At 38.8% G+C, this 19354-nt stretch overlaps 1 long non-coding RNA gene across 1 annotated transcript in view; it reads left to right on the forward strand.

Moving 5' to 3' along the window:
* Positions 1–19354, forward strand: part of LOC142138617 (uncharacterized) — a 42394-nt gene that overhangs the window by 11275 nt on the left and 11765 nt on the right. The window contains exon 2 of the long non-coding RNA XR_012688063.1: positions 989–1032. This is a non-coding gene — a long non-coding RNA (uncharacterized LOC142138617). The remainder of the gene's footprint in view (positions 1–988; positions 1033–19354) is intronic.

The following is a 19354-nucleotide window of genomic DNA, read 5'->3' on the forward strand; positions in this document are numbered from 1 at the left end:
TTAAATTATTTTAACTCACAGTGCAGCTCCATTCTTTAGATCCTAATATTATATGTAGAGAAAACTCTTTAGGACCACTGTGAAATCTTTGGAACTAAGCAGCAGCTGATGTAGGAGGATTTAGAAGAATAAGTGCCATTTAAACAGTAGATGTTGTAATTGAACAAATTATTTATAATTCAGTTACATTTCATTTATGCCAGTTTTCAAAACATAAAATGTTTGGAAGATTAATTACATATACTGTGGGATTGAAAACAGACCTGTTCAATGCTATTTCATTCATTCCATTAGTCAAACTTGACAACTACAACATATCAAAAGCAAATGTTAAAAATGCATATTTAATAAAAACTAAAGTTCAATAAAGGGTCACATCTGCACAAAATAAATCAAGAAGTAATTTTTCCCTCAAATATTCTTTATCTCATAATTTCATATAAAAAGATACAATGCCTACCCTAATATTCCTTGTGCATGACCCTGAAAATGGTCAGATTAGCTGAAACTTTTGATCTGAATACTTTTTCAATGAAGTGCTTAAAACATACATGCAATAAATGTTCAGTTTTATTAATTTTACAGACAGATAGATATGAAATCGACTTCACTTTATAATTGTGACTGATGCATTAACAATGTATTATTTTTATTGTTACAAACATGATATGTAAGTACATTCATCTTGGAGCTGTAATATTTATGTTCTATATTACATGTCACTTTTTGCTTCACTAATAAAGTTCTGTTGTAGTTTATTTACTTGCCCAAATAAATGTTAGTTTTATATTGCTATGTGACTTAAGACATTAACTAATATATTTTTTTCAGATACTCCATTGGTTTGCAAGTTTACAGATATCACTCTTTCACTTTAGTTTTAAAACACCTTAATTTTAACCACAGTTTTAATAGTATTGTTACTTTGACTTTTGTGAATATTAAATTGAGTAGTAAATACTACCAGTTTTTGTTGTGTCTTCTTCAGGATCATCTGGATTAATGAGGTTTATCCAGTTAGCCTGGATACAGGTAAGACTCTGGACCTGGAACTTTAGCTGTAATGGCTATGTTATTATTTTTGCATTCTTTCTTATTTTTCTTATTTCAAACATTTCTATACATTTAAATGAGAGTCATTTAATTCATTATACAGTATGAAATCAATGAAGAGTTTGTAATATGGGGACGATCAGGGCCACCAAAATTAATTTTGGGCCCTAGAGTGGTTGCTTGAGTGGTTGCTTCTTGCCTCTACCCTGACACCAAATCTGGGGTTGGGATTGTAAAAATATTAGTCTAGCCTAAGAAGAGCGTTAGCTTGTAAACCAATTGGAAATTAATGGTCCACCCAGTCACTTTCCTTAGCCTGTAATTGTGCTGTAATCTTGCATGGAGTACCATTGAACCTCACCATGATTACCACTACTGAGCTCCAAGGAAGTCCTGGCCCCATCCTGCTCTCGGTTTTTCAACCAAAAAAAAAAAGATTTATTGCAGTATTCAAAATGAAGAGGAAGTTTAAGAAAAGGTTTATCAAACCCTAGAAATTCTGTTTACAGTAATTCTGCAGAATTTTGACACAAAATATATATTATAATTCTACAAGTGAATAGGTACTCAGATTCTCCATTTCTCTGCAGGCTGCAAAACACTACAAGTTAAAACTAGATAGAGTTTTTAAAATTATTTTATTTTTTTGTTGTTCTTTTTTTAGTTAGAGTTAACATTTGTTTGTATTAAGAGCATTGATATTTTTGTTTTAATATGTTTAGTAATTCATTTAATTGTTACTTTCCCTTTGGTTGTTTTCCTTCAGATTCTAGTTCATATTTATTTATTTTTGTATGAGATTGGCAGTGACTAGAGGACCAGGTCAGGCAGCTGGAATGTTAACACCTACTGGTGATACCATCAACAGTAACGCTAGCGCAGCACCTGCTGTTGCACTACTTGTGACTTTTGAGGGCATTCAATGTCATCACAGCAGTGAACAGGCTCAAGCTCTGTAGAACAAAGTTAGCTTTGGAGACCTTGGGGTAAATGTATCAAGGCCCGATTTTGCAAATCCAGCGATTTTATTGTGAGAGTTGATACTCGCAGATGTATGAAGCTGAGATTTCATGCAAAATCAACAGAGTTGTGCTTCTGTCAAAAGCGCTATTTCCAAAATCGCCAAAGATCAAACTCCCGACTGTTTGCCACTGCAGCTATACAAGTCTCAAATGTATAAAGCTGCAAGTAAGCAAACTCAGGAGAGTTTGCTTTCAAACACGCCAGATGCAACACGCTGCTTGCTAGCAGCGTGTTGTATCAACACATCACTGTTACACTGCCCTGGCAGTGTAAAAACTGTAAAGAATAGATGAAAGTTTAAAAAAAAGTGTGGGGTCCCCCCTCTATTCCTGCTTAACCCCAGTGCTGCCTGACTACTGCTAGTTCCGTGAAAATCGGGGAAAAATTTTGCGTGGGGCCCCCCCGATTTTCACTTAACCAGCACTAGGCAAACCAGCCTGGATTGGCGGCACTATAGCAGTGGGACACGCAGCATGGGTCCCACTGCCATAATGACTAACCAACCCTAGACTGTTCAGTCCTGGGCTGGATTCCCTAGGGAGTGGGGTCCGCCAAAAAAAATGAGTGCCCCCCCCCAGAGAAACCCAGCCCAGTGCTGATAGCACTAGGGCTCTTCCTACAACCCCATGGCTGTGGGTAGAAGGGTAATAACGGCGATAAATAGTTAAAAAAAATAAACAGACGCCATTTTGTTTTGTGGAACTACAAGTCCCAGCCAGCCAGGTTGCCCAAAATAGTGTGGTCATGCTACTGCTTGTATAACTACAAGCACCAGCATACCCACGGCAGCCAGGGCATGTTGGCACTTGGAGAACCACAAGGGCCAACATGCCCTGACATCCATGGCTGGCTGGGACCTGTAGTTCCACAAAAGAAAATGTTTAAAAAAACACAACACCCTTGTGTCATTATGGCAGGGGGACCCCTGCTGCGTGTCCCACTGCTATAGCTCCAGCAGCTGTATGACAGGCAGTGTAAAAGTGATGTGTTTACAACTCGCTTCTACAACACAGGAGAGTTAGCTAAACACGGGAGTGTTTACATCGCAGCAAATCGCCAGAGATGACCAGCGATTTTGAAGATCAGGGTCAAAATCGCAGCTTGATACATTTCAAGTTTTTTTTCCTAAAATCGCGGGTTATCACCCGCGACTTGCCGCGATTTTAACACGCTGTCAAAATCGAACCTTGATGCATTTACCCCCTGGTGGATTGTTCCAGTTTTGAATGGCAACAGTTTGAGCAGGGAGTGCTGTGACCACTTTACAAATTTAGGACAGTGTGGAGACTTCCTTTCCACTCTTGATAGTAATGGTGAACCTATTCACATCATGTTACCAGTATCATATGGTACAGAAGTCGGTTCATCGGTGGGCACTTATCCTTTCCATGACATGGCATCTGACAGAGGCAGCTTTAGCATTGTCGGCTTCAATGTGGCCTTCTTCTCAGGATGTATGCAGTGCTGGAAAGTACCAGGCAATGGATGTTCAGGCACCATTACAGCCCATGGTTGTCTCTGGTTTGGCAGTATTTAACTTTATCAATCATCATCATCATCAGCTACTTATATAGCGCTAATTCCGCAGCACTGCACAGAGAACTCAATCACATCAGTCCCTTCTCCCATTGGCGCAGTCTAAACACTCTGGTGGCTCCGTGAGTCAGGTCCATCTTAACAACATTATGGGCCCCCGGGCAAAGCAGTGCACCGGGGCCCCTAGATATAGATATAGCTATAGATATATAGATGTATACAGATACAGATACAGATATAGATATAGATATATAGAGATAGAGATAGATAGATGTACTTGCTCAGTGACCCTTGTAGGTTTTTTTTCCGGCCTTTTTTCTTTTGCAGGATTATTTATTCTCATTAAGAGCCGTGCCTATGTGGCCTCCGGGCAGCTGCGCATCGTGCCCAATGGAAAAGATGGTCCTGCCGTGAGTGATAGTCACCTACAATATATGTAGGACAAAGGGGTCACATACCAGGGAGTGTAACATCTCTGCCATCCACAAAAAACTCTAAAGGGGGATGGGCCTTGTCATGGACAGTGGCAGTTGAAGACCTGGGCTTTCATGGACAAATGCAGGCATGTGCAGCCTGTTGTGATTGCCTCTGCTAGCGCTGCAATTAATGGTGGCTTCTCCAACCGCAAAACCTAACCATTACCTAGATAGAAGAATACAATGTGTAAATGAACAGTTAGACTAGATTCCTTCCCTTTTAGCTGATAAACTCAGGTTTCTGTACTTCTTTTCTTTTGTTTGTTATGATCAGGATTCGGATATGCTTATGCACATTCAGTCAGATTATATGCAAATTGCTCACTCTGAAGTATACCGACTATGGAACATGAACTAAAGTGGAGAGCAAGGAATTGGGGGAGTATTTATTTTAATTGAATTATTTTTCTGCTGTGTCTGATTTTTTCACAGTATTTTCCTGTGTAGCACTACAGCTCCCAGCAGGCCCTATATATATAGGAAATGCTGGAGTTGGTTCAACACTTTCCGTAGAGGGAGAAAAAGAGGCCAAGGAGATACAAGAAGAAGTCGCCTCTTTTTCCTCTTTTCTCTCTTTGATGCGTCTATCAATTTTAGTGGCCAGTTGCAACAGATCTTCCAGAGAAGTAGGTGAAGGATATTGTACCAGAGCTTCCTTTATCTGATCAGACAAACGTAAGCAGAACTGACTGTGAAGTGCTGGATCAATTCACTCGCTGGACCATCGCCTGAACTCAGCACAATGTTCCTCGGCACAGCGCCGACCCTGTTTCAATGATCTCAGAAGTGACTTGGCAGAGGCCACTCGATCTGTTTCATCATACAATAGACCTAAGATATTAAAGAACACATCCACAGATTATAGAGTTGGACTACCAGGTGTCAAGCTAAAGGCCCAGGTCTGGGGATCTTCATGAAGCAGGGAAATATCTTGGCAAGGAGGATTCTGTTATACAGAAGCAGAACATAACAGGATCTTTATGTTGATTTTTTACAATAGTAGCCTCAGGGAGAAAGGAACATCATGCTTTCATGTCATATTGTTACTATGTAGCGCCTGCGGAAAATGACCAGACGAACAGAGAGTTCTTACCTGATCACAATCGTTCCACCTACCCTTCACACAGAACATTCAGCATGGTTCTTCATGCCGTGATTTTTTTTCTCTAGAGTAGGGCAACAACAATTATTTGGAGGCAGTACTGTGTGGCAGGAAAGAGGGAGTGTCTGATGTGATGGGTGGGAGAAGATACATTGCACTCTACTCCACCTGCTGACACCTTGATGTTGGCCTGGGCCTGGAGGGAGGGGGGGAGCTGCAGATTTTTGTGACTGGAAACACTCCAGTCCAAAAAAATTACTCCTCAATTTATTGGGGAGAGACTCACCAAGAGATAAACAGAACTGGGGACACTCACTGTCACTGTTTCCTCTTGATGGTCATCTGAGACACTCAGTGATGGTGTCTAGGTAAAATGGTGACACACAGCATCCCTTCAACAGAGCTTTCTACATTTGCTAGTATATACCACCCACTCTAGTGTTAACTACAACATCAACAATAATAACAACAGTAGTGCTCTGGCCCTAAAAACACTCTATGTGACCTGTATGCTGTGCAACATTAAAGTCTAAACTAGGTATAGTGTATTACCCTTTCTACGATACCCACAATTTGAAACAGCCAATCAACAGAGCAACAGACAAAACATTAAGCAAGGTGCCAAAAGCCTACCTTTAATGGGGGCCTGACTAATGGATCAAATGCTGGGGAAGCACCCCAAAAGCCTAACTTCAATAACTAATGAGTAACAGTGTTTCACAAAGGTTTCTAAGAGACCACTACAAAATGGCCACCAGGGATTAAGAGAACAAATGAGGACCAGACCGGGCATGCCCTCTACATGTAAGGCCAATGCCTAAATAGTCCCCACAAGCCCAGTGCCTGAAATTATAATGGTCACAGACTATGCCTGATTCTACTGTGCCCCACAGACTATTCCTCAGCAAAATCTGCCCCACAGGCTATTCCTGATCAAAATGTACCCCATAGGCTTCTAGACCTGAATGTCTAACTATGTCCAAAAATAAATTAAAAGAATCCTAGAAATAAACTAATGAGGCCCCGGGGCCTTGTACCCACCTAACTGCTGTATGGTCTTAGTGCCAGAATATGTGCCCACAGGCCTTAAATCTGACATTGGTGATAGTCAGGGGAGGGCTGGCAGACTTTGGCCCGGGGGCAAGCACACCGCACTGGCCCATAAGTGCGCCCATCCTTAAAGGGTGTTTTTTGGTACAATATATATTTATATATATATAAAAATAGGTTATTTTAGTGTTGCTTAATCCATATATATATTTTAATGCCCAGGCCCAGAGCTGGATTAAGGCTCTGGGTGGCCTGGGCACCTTAGAAAGGGTAACCCCCTGTGATTTAGCATGGTTATCAATTTAGACAAATTCACAGGCAATACTGTGTGCACTACTGTTAGGTGCACACAGTTCTGCATTCACGAGCAGTACACGGTGAAGCGGGACATACCTCCCAACTGTCCTAAGTGAAACAGTCACCCAAATTTGGGACTGTCCCACCAGATTCAGGACAGTTGGCAGACTGTCCTGCTCTCTCCTACCTATTCTTGTCACTGTCACCACTTGTTGCTGCTGGTTTCTTTAGCTCATTTGCTGGTTGTCTGGACCATGGAATATTGGAGGCCCTATTTGGAGAAAAAATAGGTACATAAAATTTAGAAAACTCCAACCAGTCCCATTTTAAATCAATAGCACCCATGTTTTATAATTAGGCCTCCCTTCAGCCACAACATTAAAATAATAATATTTACATTTGCTAAATAGATCTCTTGCCCTCCAACCAACCCTGACATTTGATAGCACCCACATTTAATATATAAACCTATTTCCCCCTCTCCAAACAGCCCTAGCAATAATTTAAATAGCATTTACATTTAACAAATATAACCATTTCCCACAACAATTCCAGGCATTAAATAATTCATAATCACATTTAATAAAGAGACCTCATTCTCCCCAAACAACCCCACAATTAATAGCTCACCACCCCAGTATTAAATTAAATTGCCCCACCATCACCCCACAAATAAAATAGCACCCAATAATTATCCCCCACCTGCACTCCTCGATTAAATTAACAGCCTACCTCTCACACTCAATACGTTCATATACTGGCCCCCTCTCACACACACAATACGTTCATATACTGGCCCCCTCTTACACACACAATACGTTTATATAGTGGTCCCCTCACACACACAATACATTCATAGAGTGGCCCCCTCACACACACAATACATTCATATAGTGGCCCCCTCACACACACACAATACATTCATATAGTGGCTCCCTCACACACACACAATACATTCATATAGTGGCCCCCTCACACACACACAATACATTCATATAGTGGCCCCCTCACACACACAATACATTCATATAGTGGCCCCCTCATACACACACAATACATTCATATAGTGGCCCTCTCACACACACAATACATTCATATAGTGGCCCCCTCACACACACAATAGATTCATATAGTGGCCCCCTCATACACACACAATACATTCATATAGTGGCCCCCTCACACATACATACATACATACATACATACATTCATATACTGCCCCCCTAACATACATTCATTTATTATTCTGACACAAACATACACTCACCTGGTTCATCGGCGCACTGTGCAGTTCTTCATCTGTTCGCACATGGGACGGCACCTATGACGTGGTGCGCGTCCCAGGTGCCACTAGGAGGAGGTCAAAGTTGAATTTTTGCGCCGCGAACAATTGGAGAAGGTGGCTGGCCCAGGGGAGGGGCCAGTCACTATTACAGACACCCGGCCCGAATTTATCTTTTTTGGCCCGGCCCAGGGGACATGTGCCCCCCTGCCACCCAGGCCAGCCCGCCCCTGGTGACATTAGCAAGAACAAAACTCTGTAAAACATACCTGCTCCACAAAGAAAACATCTAACAGCTTTCTTATTCTCCAATTCTTGCTTGCCTGAAGAGGTTCTGTCATCTTTCCTCTTCTATCTTTGCGCTCCTGTGCCTTTTTCTTCTTTTCCTATGTTTTTGATTGCACCACTCCTCAGTTTTACTTCTCTTGGCTTTTTTCTCTGGTCTGATTAGGGTATCAAATTCAAATGGTCAGCAGTGAGTCCTGATTGGCTCTCCATTCTGGGAACTGATTAGGGCTCTGCTTCAGGAAGACACCATTCTAAAACTACACCTGCCTTCCCCATTAATTTGCATTGGTTTCAGTTCCTGATATCCTCTTCATAAATAAAATTAAAAAAAATACTGCAGCAACACAAGATCCTGCTTACATGAATTAATATATATATGTGAAATGAAACAATTTAAATAAATAATACAAATATATAACATTTTCTAAACTATGGTCAATAAAATAATTAAGTTATAGTGGTCCTTTAACAACAGTTTGCAATTCAATGTCTTTGGCATAGCTACTTAGCAGCTCTGACTCCTAGGCTTCCATCCTTTAATGACAAATTCAATTAAACAGCCTTGCCTATTTTCAGATAAAAAAAATGTGCTCCTTTATGTCTTTGACTGTTTTACATACATTGACAATAAAGAATTAGATCATGGCGGACAGAGCACACCAAGATGACTGATTAGGTAGCAGCTTTTATTTAATACTTGATGGTTCTACAAATATCACTTTGCTTTTATCTTTGCTATTGACCTGGCTCAACCTCAACAATACTCAAGTTTCCTCTGGGAGAATCTGCAACATGATCAGTTCTTCAACTCGTACTGCTGTATTGATTGCCCAGTCAAAAAACATCAATAGGTGCAAGTGTCTTCCCAAAATACCTCAGAGGATGAATGTCTGATTAGGTACAAGGACATCTTGCTCCTCTACAGTAATTCAAGGTGTCTCTAAGTAACAGAACAAAGGAAATGTACTTGATTTTTTTTTTGTGTTCTCTCTATATCAATAGTAGAGACAGAATTCAGTAAGAGAAGTTCTGCACAGTGAGCAGTAAGAATGAGCCAAGGATCCAAGGATGGGAGAACACGTATGAAAAATGTAAATGAAAACATAAAAAAACTTGCAATATTGCTTTTTCAGGGCTAAACTTTTTAAAAGTATATGTGTTGCTAGCAACCTCTGATTTGGCATAGACATTTGCTCTTCGCAATGAAAAGTTGCATATGCTCATCATTAACCACTCATGGCTCTATGAGATGTTGTCAGTTTGCAAACAGCAAACAGCAACAGAACATTTCAGAGACTGACCCCAGATTACATATTCCTGAACAAGTGGTGATATCAAACATATCAAACAATGGCAACATGCGCTGGGTTCGGTCATGTGACTTGGATTATGTCACTTGCAACCAGGAATTGCTTGTGAGAAAAGTAAGTCAGGTTTATTACTTTAGCACAGATGCTCTGGTTCACTTTCAGATAAGTCCTGCTTTAATTCTATTCATATGTGTGCATTTGATTTTACACTGAATGGTGAGCTTCAGTTTACTTCTATTGTATAATTTCTTCAAACAGCATAAAAATACCGACAATACTAGCAGTGCCATTGACATCATCCATATTACAAATTCCAGGAGATCCCCAACTATTATGCTCTCTCTAGATGCTGAAAAAGCATTTGACAGGATCTCTTGGGACTTTATGAAAGCGGCTCTTGAGTCGTTCGGCTTCGCTGGCGACTTCCTCACTGGCGTCCTAGCTTTATACACCACCCCTACTGCTAAAGTCCTGATTAATGGCACTCCCTCAGAATCATTCTCCATTCAAAATGGAACACGACAGGGTTGCCCCCTTCCCCTCTGATATTTGCTCTGATAATTGAACCTCTGGCCTACCAAATTAGGTCTAATCCTAGCATACAGAGGGTCACAGTGGGTAATACAAACTCCAAAATCTCACTCTTTGCAGACGATATCCTCCTATCGCTTACCCAGCCGGGGATCTCCTTGCCCAACCTATATGCCATCCTTCAGAACTACAGCAATGTTTTGGGCTATAAGATAAACTACACCAAGTCAGAGGCCATGCTGCTTCACGTTTCCCCTCCGGATACCAAGCTCCTCCGGGCTAACTTTAATTTGAAATGGCAGAACAGGAAGATCAAATACCTGGGGGTTTTCCTCAGTTCTCGTTATGACCTCCTCTTTCGTGAGAATTTTCTACCCCTTTTCTCCAAGACGCAATCAGATCTGACCTCCTGGAACCGCCTTATTATTTCGTGGCTGGGCAGTACCTCTTCCAAACCCTTCCGGTAGCTGTCCCTGCCTCTTTCCTTGCCAACATCCAGAAGGCACTCACCCGCTTTATTTGGAACCATAGACCTCCTAGAGTCTCATCCAATATCTTAAAACGACCAATCCCTGGAGGAGGAAGAGGCCTTCCCGACATCAAATTATACTATTTGGCATCCCACCTTTTGCAAATCGTTGCCTCCTGTGCTCCCTCTGGCTCCACTGCATGGCTTGATATAGAATCGGCCCATCTAACCCTGCCCGATCTCTCCTCTCTCTGGGGCGTATCACCTGCCCATCGCCCCCCTGCTGTTAGAGCACTGCCTTCTATCAAATTTGATGATATGCTCTGGGACTCCAACTCCTTCAAACTAGAACTTTCAACTGCAATATCTCCTTTAACCCCCTTCTGGCATAACCCGGTGTTCCCTCCCGGATCTGCCTCTACGATCCACCATAACTGGTCTCGTGCAGGGCTTAAATTTCCAGTAGATTTTTCCAAACAGGGCCGCTGGCTTTCGCTAGCAGATCTCCAACCCCAATCCCCGTCCCAAATCTTCAGCCCCTTTGAATTCTTCCAAATTAATAAATTCTTGCGATCCCTGCCACCAACTTATGTTCTTAGGGACCTTACTCCATTTGAATCTCTTTGTATAAAACATCCCTTAGACAAGGGCATGATTTCTCAAATATATAGCATTCTTCTCACTTCTGCCCTTCCCTCTCCAAACCCTCATGAAGACGAGTGGGAAAAGGACCTTGGTCCTCCCCCGGATGAAGAGGCTTGGGAGGACATGAGACTGAGGATAGCTAAATGCTCTATATCAACTAAACTCAAGGTAACCTCTTACAAAATGTATTACCGTTGGTATTACACTCCCACAAGACTCCATACAATGTTTCCCTCTTCCTCGCCCTGCTGTTGGCGGGACTGTGGCCAAAGGGGTACGATGTTTCATATTTGGTGGTCTTGCCCGATTATCACCACCTTCTGGGATTCAGTCCATAGTTTCCTAAATACCCTTTTTGAAGCCCCCATCCCGAAAGATCCCTGGATATTTCTTTTATGTTTCCCTCCCCAAGACCTGGATAAATTCTCCAAGAAATGAACTGCCCACATCCTGACAGCAGCCAAATCACTCATAGCCCTTAATTGTAAAAAGACCTCACCTCCATCCCTTTTGGCTCTCAAGAGGCAGATTTGGCACGTGGCTGCTATGGAGGAGATTACGTACTACCTCCACGATAGAGGCCACATCTTCAGTCAAGTCTGGGCTCCATGGCTAGCCGTGGAACACACCTTCCCCCCTCAACGCTCCGTGTCCTCCGACCTGACCCATGTGCGATGACCCTAACTCTTTCCGAAAACATATCTCCCCCTCTGCTATAGGCTCAACACACCCTAGTTATCCTCTAAATACTTACAGTGCTTATCTTGGTGGTCCTACCCCCCTCACCCCTCCCCCACAATCCCTTTTGTTCCTACACCCATTGTATATTACTCTTTAAAAATGTAAAGACCGGTCATTTTTGTCTAAAGGTTTCCTAATATGCGATACACCAGAATAACTGTTGTGATTTTACTGTGTATGCTACACAGTGTTATCATTTTGCTGTCTGTATTTTCTTGTTTGACCACTGAAAATAAAAAATTATAAAAAATAAATAAAAATACAGATAAATATAAAATAATTAAAAAAAGATAAATATAAAAGTAAAAGAGATTTTTCAACTGTGAAATGGTTGCAGTTCCATATGCTACCATTACTTAGCTTATTCAATGCATTATTTTTGCAATATTAACGCACTGAAGAAGATGCACACTTTTTTTTTATCTGTATTTTAATCTCTTTAATTTATTTTTTCATGTTTAATCACTTCCCTGTTTCCTCCACAAATATCCATTCACACAAACTCAAAACACTGAAAAACTTTGTTATCTCTTCCTCAAGATTTTCTACATTAATATACCTGAGCCGCCTTCCTCACAATTACATCACAATACTACCTATTCCATATGCATGCTCGTTACTTATATATGACAACAACACACATTCTGATACAATATCCAGCTATTAATTAGGATACACCTATTATTTAATTTTTCACATCATTATCTTTACCTGATATCTGTCCTACACCCTGTACCCCAGCCCTCTCCAATCCTTCTACCACTGAATATCTTATTCCTCTACCATCCAATCTGTTCTCACTGCCTCCATCATTCCACAACCCCAACTACTCTCCCACCTGACCACACTTTCCATCTCCCATTCCTCTCTCATATTTCTCTGTAAACAAAGAAACAAGGAAATGGTTTCCTTTTGTAAAACGCCTACTTGTAGGGTCAGTGGTGCAGTTTAAAAATAAATAGTAGCATTGGCAATTTTGGTGCTAGTCAAGGATATTGGAATTTCAAAAACCTGTCTAGAAAAAGTCAGCGTCGAGGCTACAGAGTTTGTGACAGTTTCAGGCTAGTTTTTTTCAAGTTCTTTAGCAGATCTGCAAAATCACAGTTTTATATAGAGGTATAAAGATACACATGCATGTGTTGTAAATTAGATATCAATAGTGCCGGCACCTATATTTTAAATGTATATAATTAATTTCTTTCATCTAAACTGAATCTCTCTTTGATAGTTAAATGTCTGTATACCTTTCTCTTTCAAACACAACTCCGAAGTTTTGGTGTCTCCTAATTTGGAGATGTTTTAGAAACTCCGGATGCTGAAAGCAGAGCTCTTAAATAGATCTGAGGAAGAGAAGGAAAGTCTCAATCCGGAATACCTGTAGCTGGTGTAATACTTAGTCAATCCTGCTTAATTGGATCCAATAATTCTGAGAGACTAATTTTCAGGTCAAAAAATCTAATTAAAGTATTCTCTATTCAAAAGTCTGCACTGATTCTTACGCGTTTTCTCGCATACAAGCGACTTTGTCAGAGAAAAAACTCAATGGAAGAGTGCATAATGAGACTAATGTCTATTTAGTGCACATTTTAAATACAGCACATACAAGTCATCATTATCTTCTATCTGGATGAAATTAATCCACACTCTCTCCTGGAAAAATTCACATATAGAAATTCAGATACTTCTAAAAAAAATTAGAAACTCAAGAAAGCCTGCAAACAATATTCAGTGAAAAAGATAACTAAAAATAATCAACACTTGGGGTAAATTTATAAAGTTGCGAGTTTATGGCGGGTTTGAAAAGTGGAGATTTTGCCTATAGCAACCAATCAGATTCTATTTATCGGTTATTTAGTACATTCTACAAAATGATAGCTTGACTCTGATTGGTTGCTATAGGAAAAAATTTCCACTTTTCAAACCCGCTGAAAACTCACAGTTTGATACACTTACCCCATAGCTTCTTTTTATAAGAGAGAAACATGATTTAAAAATGTTTAATCTATCTAGACTGCAATTCTGCTTGTAGGAATAGCAACTTTCAAATAAAATCATTTTCCTTTATAAGCTAATAACTGCCTTTTTAGGCATCATAAACATAAACAACTTAATCCCTGTTTTATAATATAAATGTACTGAAATACACGTTAACGAGCAGTCGCGCAGCCTTTTTTCAAGAACATAACTAAAACAATAAGTCTTCCAAAGCCTTAATGCTAGTTTTTTTAAACCTAGCAGTAGATGTCCTAACAATTACTTGTAAACCTTTTTATGGAAACATTCTAAGAATGAATGCGCTTAAAACCCTTTACGGCTTAATTTCTATGTGTGTGGGGAATTAGCACACCCTCCCCAACTGTCTCCTGCTGCTGTGAACAGTTCAAAGTGTAAGCAGGGTACACAGTTGATTAGAAGATGAAGACTGAATACAGTAAGATGTCCAGACCCTAGTGTAAGACACATTAAAAATAAGGGGAAGACAAGAAGGAAAGTAGGCAGTGCATTGACCTCATTTTGCTCCTTTGCTCCCACATAGATAAAGCACATAAAACTGGAGCTTTCGGGCCTGATTCATAAGGGTGCGCATTTTGAGTGCAACTTGCGCTTGTTACCCTACGCACGTGTATGTCAAACTTGCGTACTATCAAATTCATACAAGCAAGATGAATTTGATTGTAAGTAATTTATGTGGCGTAAAAGTGATGCAGCGTACACCTGCGTCCAATCACAAATCGAGACGCTTCTGGCTGTATGGACCATGTACGTTAGAGTACTCTAGGCAATGGCAGTAGTACAAATAGATCAGTTCAGTTGAGTTATGTTGTGTTGAGATGATTTGAGTTGATTTTACAATAATTATCCTTAAGTGTAGTGTGCAGAAGAGTTCTTAGGTAAATATATCATTATATGGCAACACTCCCCTTCCCCGCCTAGTTCATTCCCCAAAATCGTATGCTATCATACATGTTCCTTATACTCACCTTTGCACAGACATTGCTTATGTATATGGCCATATCTCTATATTTGTCAGCCAAATTTCCCTGTTCTGGGCATGCGCAGAGTGATCTTGCATACAATACGCTGAAAATTGGAATATATGTGCCTTGCATAATCAGGCCTATCATGCACAATGGGTGCATGAGCACTAACATAATCTATGCAGTGTAAAGAAAATGCTAAATAAATCTATGCTGTTTTCACCAAACCATTGTTTATTAAGACAGCAAGTTGCTTTAAGCATCCCAATCTCCAAAATAATTACAATATGTTGTATCGGAATAAAGTGGAAGAGTTGTTTAGTTATTTATATATTCATTGTTATATCTACTGCAAATATTTATTAATTATTAAAATTTTAGAGCAATCAAAATATTAGGATGCAGGTAGATATAATAGCACAAACTGCATGAATTGTATTGTCTTGTTAATGAATACTGATGTAATAAGGTCACATCTGTCCAATTGTAACTCATAATAATATTAATTACCAATTAGAATAAAATCATGCACAGCAGTTCTTATCTCTTGTTATAAACTACCTAATTCAGTTATTTTTCATAACACTCCCAGAAATATAACACTTCCAGATGAAACAATCAGAAACAACTTGAATCAAAATGAGCTACTTAACTACAAATCGGTCACATTAGTTGCTGATTCAAATCCTTCATTGCTCTTGATTTGTCTACAATCATTTAACAATCAGAACCAGTGGAATCAGCAGAAATGTAATCTTAATGTGTTCACCCATGTAGTACTTTTTCCAAAATTTGCTGTGAGTTTATTTGGCCAAAATTTGGCGAAAATCATGCAGATATGATATTAGGCATTGAACAAGTTTCCTTACTTCAGATACAAATGGCTCTATATTTGCTATCTGTCTGTTGTTGTCTATATAAAACATTGACTGCTTACATTTATGCTACTAGTGGCATATTAGTCGTAATATTTTCAAGAAATTTAAACAAATCTAACTTTTAGACTTCTACCAAGAAAAAACTTAGCTTAGTAATATTATAATCAGTGGTCAAAGTGGAAATTTAGAAGTGATGGTATGGAAAATGTAATGGAAATGTAAGTGAATGGAGTTTGATAGTTATACAATGAAGACAGCAGGAGAAGTGACAGTATGACATACCCCTGTATACGTCACCACTTCCACCACTGATTACAATTATTTTAGTTTGTATTAAAAATATGAGTTAGGAAAAATAAGCTGATTTCTGAGAGATTGTAGATAAGAGAAAATTTAAAAGCTGGAGAGGTTCCAAAAACCATTAATAATGAGAACAATTGATTACACAGCATGATACATAGTTTATTGACTGATTGGGAGAACGCTGTGGAAACTTTATGATGGGTGAAGGGATCGAATATCATAATATTAATAGATGATAGTGTATTGATAACAGTGATGAACATCATTCAAAGGTACCTCTGCATCACCAGATCAATGGACCATATCAAACATTAAATGGATTGTCATTAGATCTAGAAGCAAATTATCTGATGGATATATAATAGGAAAGATTAATAGTAGGCCTAGAAATAAATAGCACAATTACCGCTTTCAACTATATTCAGATTGATTATGAGGCGTGATGTGGTGCAGCAATTTTTCTGAGGCTAAATCTCTGGCATACCGAAATTGAGTTTAATGCTTTCCACTAACTGACAGTGTGCCGTGCCTGATGGGATTGTAGAAGTACAAATACTGTGACAAGCTGATTCTTTTTTGTTTTTGAAGGGAAGGCAACAGAACAGTCTTTTACACTAGATATGCATGAAAATAAATGTATTAATTTCTTTTTTCACATTTTAAGATTAAGATTAAACTGAAACATGATTTATTTTGAAATCAATATATGTTTTGTATTGGATTTATGGCTGAACAAAGTAAGTCTCCTTTCCTGCTCAATAAATTTTTGTTATAAAAGATATTGTTTGCTAATGCCAAGCAAACATTTTCCACGTCAATTTCACCAAGGGCATATATTGAGTAGTAAGTCAATCTAGCCAATCCATTTGAATGCAGTTGATCTACTACAGGGGATGCATTACTGAGACCTTCATTAGTTTCTTAATATATCTAAAACTAATAACGGCTTTGGCTTTATATACAGCACCAGTAAAGTTAGCGTAACTGCTAAACAAAACTTTACGTTTTCTGAACTTTTTTAGTTCAATGAAATTTTCCACAACAAAGCTGTTAAATTACAGTGTTTTATCTTTTTCATTTTTCACATTCATATGTTTGCTATTGCTTTTAAAAAAAAAATAAAGTTAAATAAATTGCTGATTTGAAAACTTGAAAGTGTTTGAAATTCTAATTTCATGCAAAAAAAGCTATTTGTGAGAATAGACACTTAGGACCTGACTAAGCAAGGGAAGTAAATGGTGATTTTGTGCACATCATCCATAAAAAAAACACTCTTCGCATTCCTAGAATCAAACAAAAAAACCACAGAACACAGTCACATTTAATTTATCTTTGAACGCAAAGAACACTTATTGCAGGCTACAATTTCAGGGAGGGAATGGGGCGGGAAGGGGCACTTGGCCGTAGTCAATGTACAGTAAGGGCATACCAAACGCGAGCGCACGTAGCAGCATTCGATTTAGCTCTGGTCATCTCTCAGCACTTCGTTATTCATCCGTATCTCTTGCTCCAGCTATAGGATATTTTAAGTGCTGCTTACTAATGGTGCTGACTGTGTATACATGCTACAACAGTTGTATGCAATTAGTAGCATCTGTAAAAATGTATTTTATGTACATTACACATTAATGACTCCCTAATAAATGTATTTCATGGGAATATATATATATATATATATATATATATATATATATATATATATTCCCATGAAATACATTTATTAGGGAGTCATTAATGTGTAATGTACATAAAATACATTTTTACAGCTGCTACTAATTGCATACAACTGTTGTATGTATGAATATATATATATATATATATATATATATACATACATATAAAAATTTAAAAGTTTAATTTAATGAAGTCGGCGGTCCTAAAGTGGAAGTCGCCAGAACTTTGATGTTACCAATTTACTGTTTTTTCCATGCGCATACACAAGCTGCAAATCCAGGAAGAGACTGGCTTTATCTTTAGAGGCTACAGTCCATTGACTACTTACCCTCCACTGCACTTATCTGGAGCTAAGCAAAACAGACACTGGTTTGTTGTTTTACATCTTAGTATTTACTCACAGACATTATTGATCATTCTTGAATAGTCACAGTGACTTGAGAGAAATGCCCATTGTTGTGTTTGGATTATTCTTTATGGCTGTTACCCATTAAAACTTGAGAGTTTTTGTCATATTAATAATCTGGTTCATATAGAATTGCTACATACCATATCATCATACATATCATCAGGACACAGCTGCAGGGGAATTTTTTTGTTTAAATGACAGAAAAGTATAAAGAAGTAATGTGAGGTGAATGAGAAGCATTTGTTTATATACTATTAGGCAGGAAAACTCCTATTGTGCTTATTTGATTCTGTCCATTCTTTTTAATTCAAATTCTAAACTATTTTAGTAAAGTGAGACATTTTGAAAGTGTTCCATGATGAAATAATGTGTTGGCCGCACGGTGGCTAATTGGTTAGCACTTATGCTCACAGCACTGGGGTCATGAGTTTAATTCCCAACCATGGCCTTATCTGTGTGGAGTCTGTATGTTCTCCCAGTATTTGTGCGGGTGATCTGGCTTCCTCCCATACTCCAAATACATACTAGTAGGTTAATTAACTGCTAACAAAATTCAGCCTAGTCTATGTGTGTGTTAGAGAATTTAGGCTGTAAGCTCCAATGGGGCAGAATTGAATGACAAAAATATTTTCTGCACAGCACTGCAGAATTGGTGGCGCTATATAAATAAATGGTAATGAAATAAGTTGTGTTAAAGCTATTTACAATATTATAAGGTAATTGAGTCTGTTAGTTAAGAATATGGGCATTATTAATGGAAAATTATCTTCTCAGTGTCTCCCATGCCTCACTTTCAGTTTATTCCCCTTTTTAGATTAGAGCAAATTATTTAGGCCTGGGAGAATGTAGACAATATACCTATGCTAAAACCATTTTGCAATTCTTAATTTATTTAAGTGTTCCAATGGGGCCCTAAAGTATTTTTTTAAAATGGCAATGTTATATCAAAGGACCAAAGTGTCAAAGTTCGCCGGAACGGCCTCTTAGTAAATATACCCATTTGTGTTATGAGTGAGGTTGATTTGTTAACATAACATGCTTATTATGTACCTAAGGAAATGTTATGTATTGGTGTATTGTCCATTAAGGTTTAGCCAAGTTTGATGCATTAGCTTTAAGAAAGTAATCTTATGTGTGCCTTCCCCCTCACAGGTTATAATAAATTACTGAAAATCACTGTAATGCTAGTACACATTTAAACTTTGTTATTATCAGGTAATATTTCTTTTGGGCTCTATTTTTAAAGCTTAGCTAGAGAAGGTACAAAATCACGTATTATGCTGGTTAGGAGTGCAGTTGTGACACATGT

The sequence above is a fragment of the Mixophyes fleayi genome, chromosome 2 (assembly GCF_038048845.1).
Source record: "Mixophyes fleayi isolate aMixFle1 chromosome 2, aMixFle1.hap1, whole genome shotgun sequence".
Lineage (NCBI taxonomy): Eukaryota > Metazoa > Chordata > Amphibia > Anura > Limnodynastidae > Mixophyes > Mixophyes fleayi.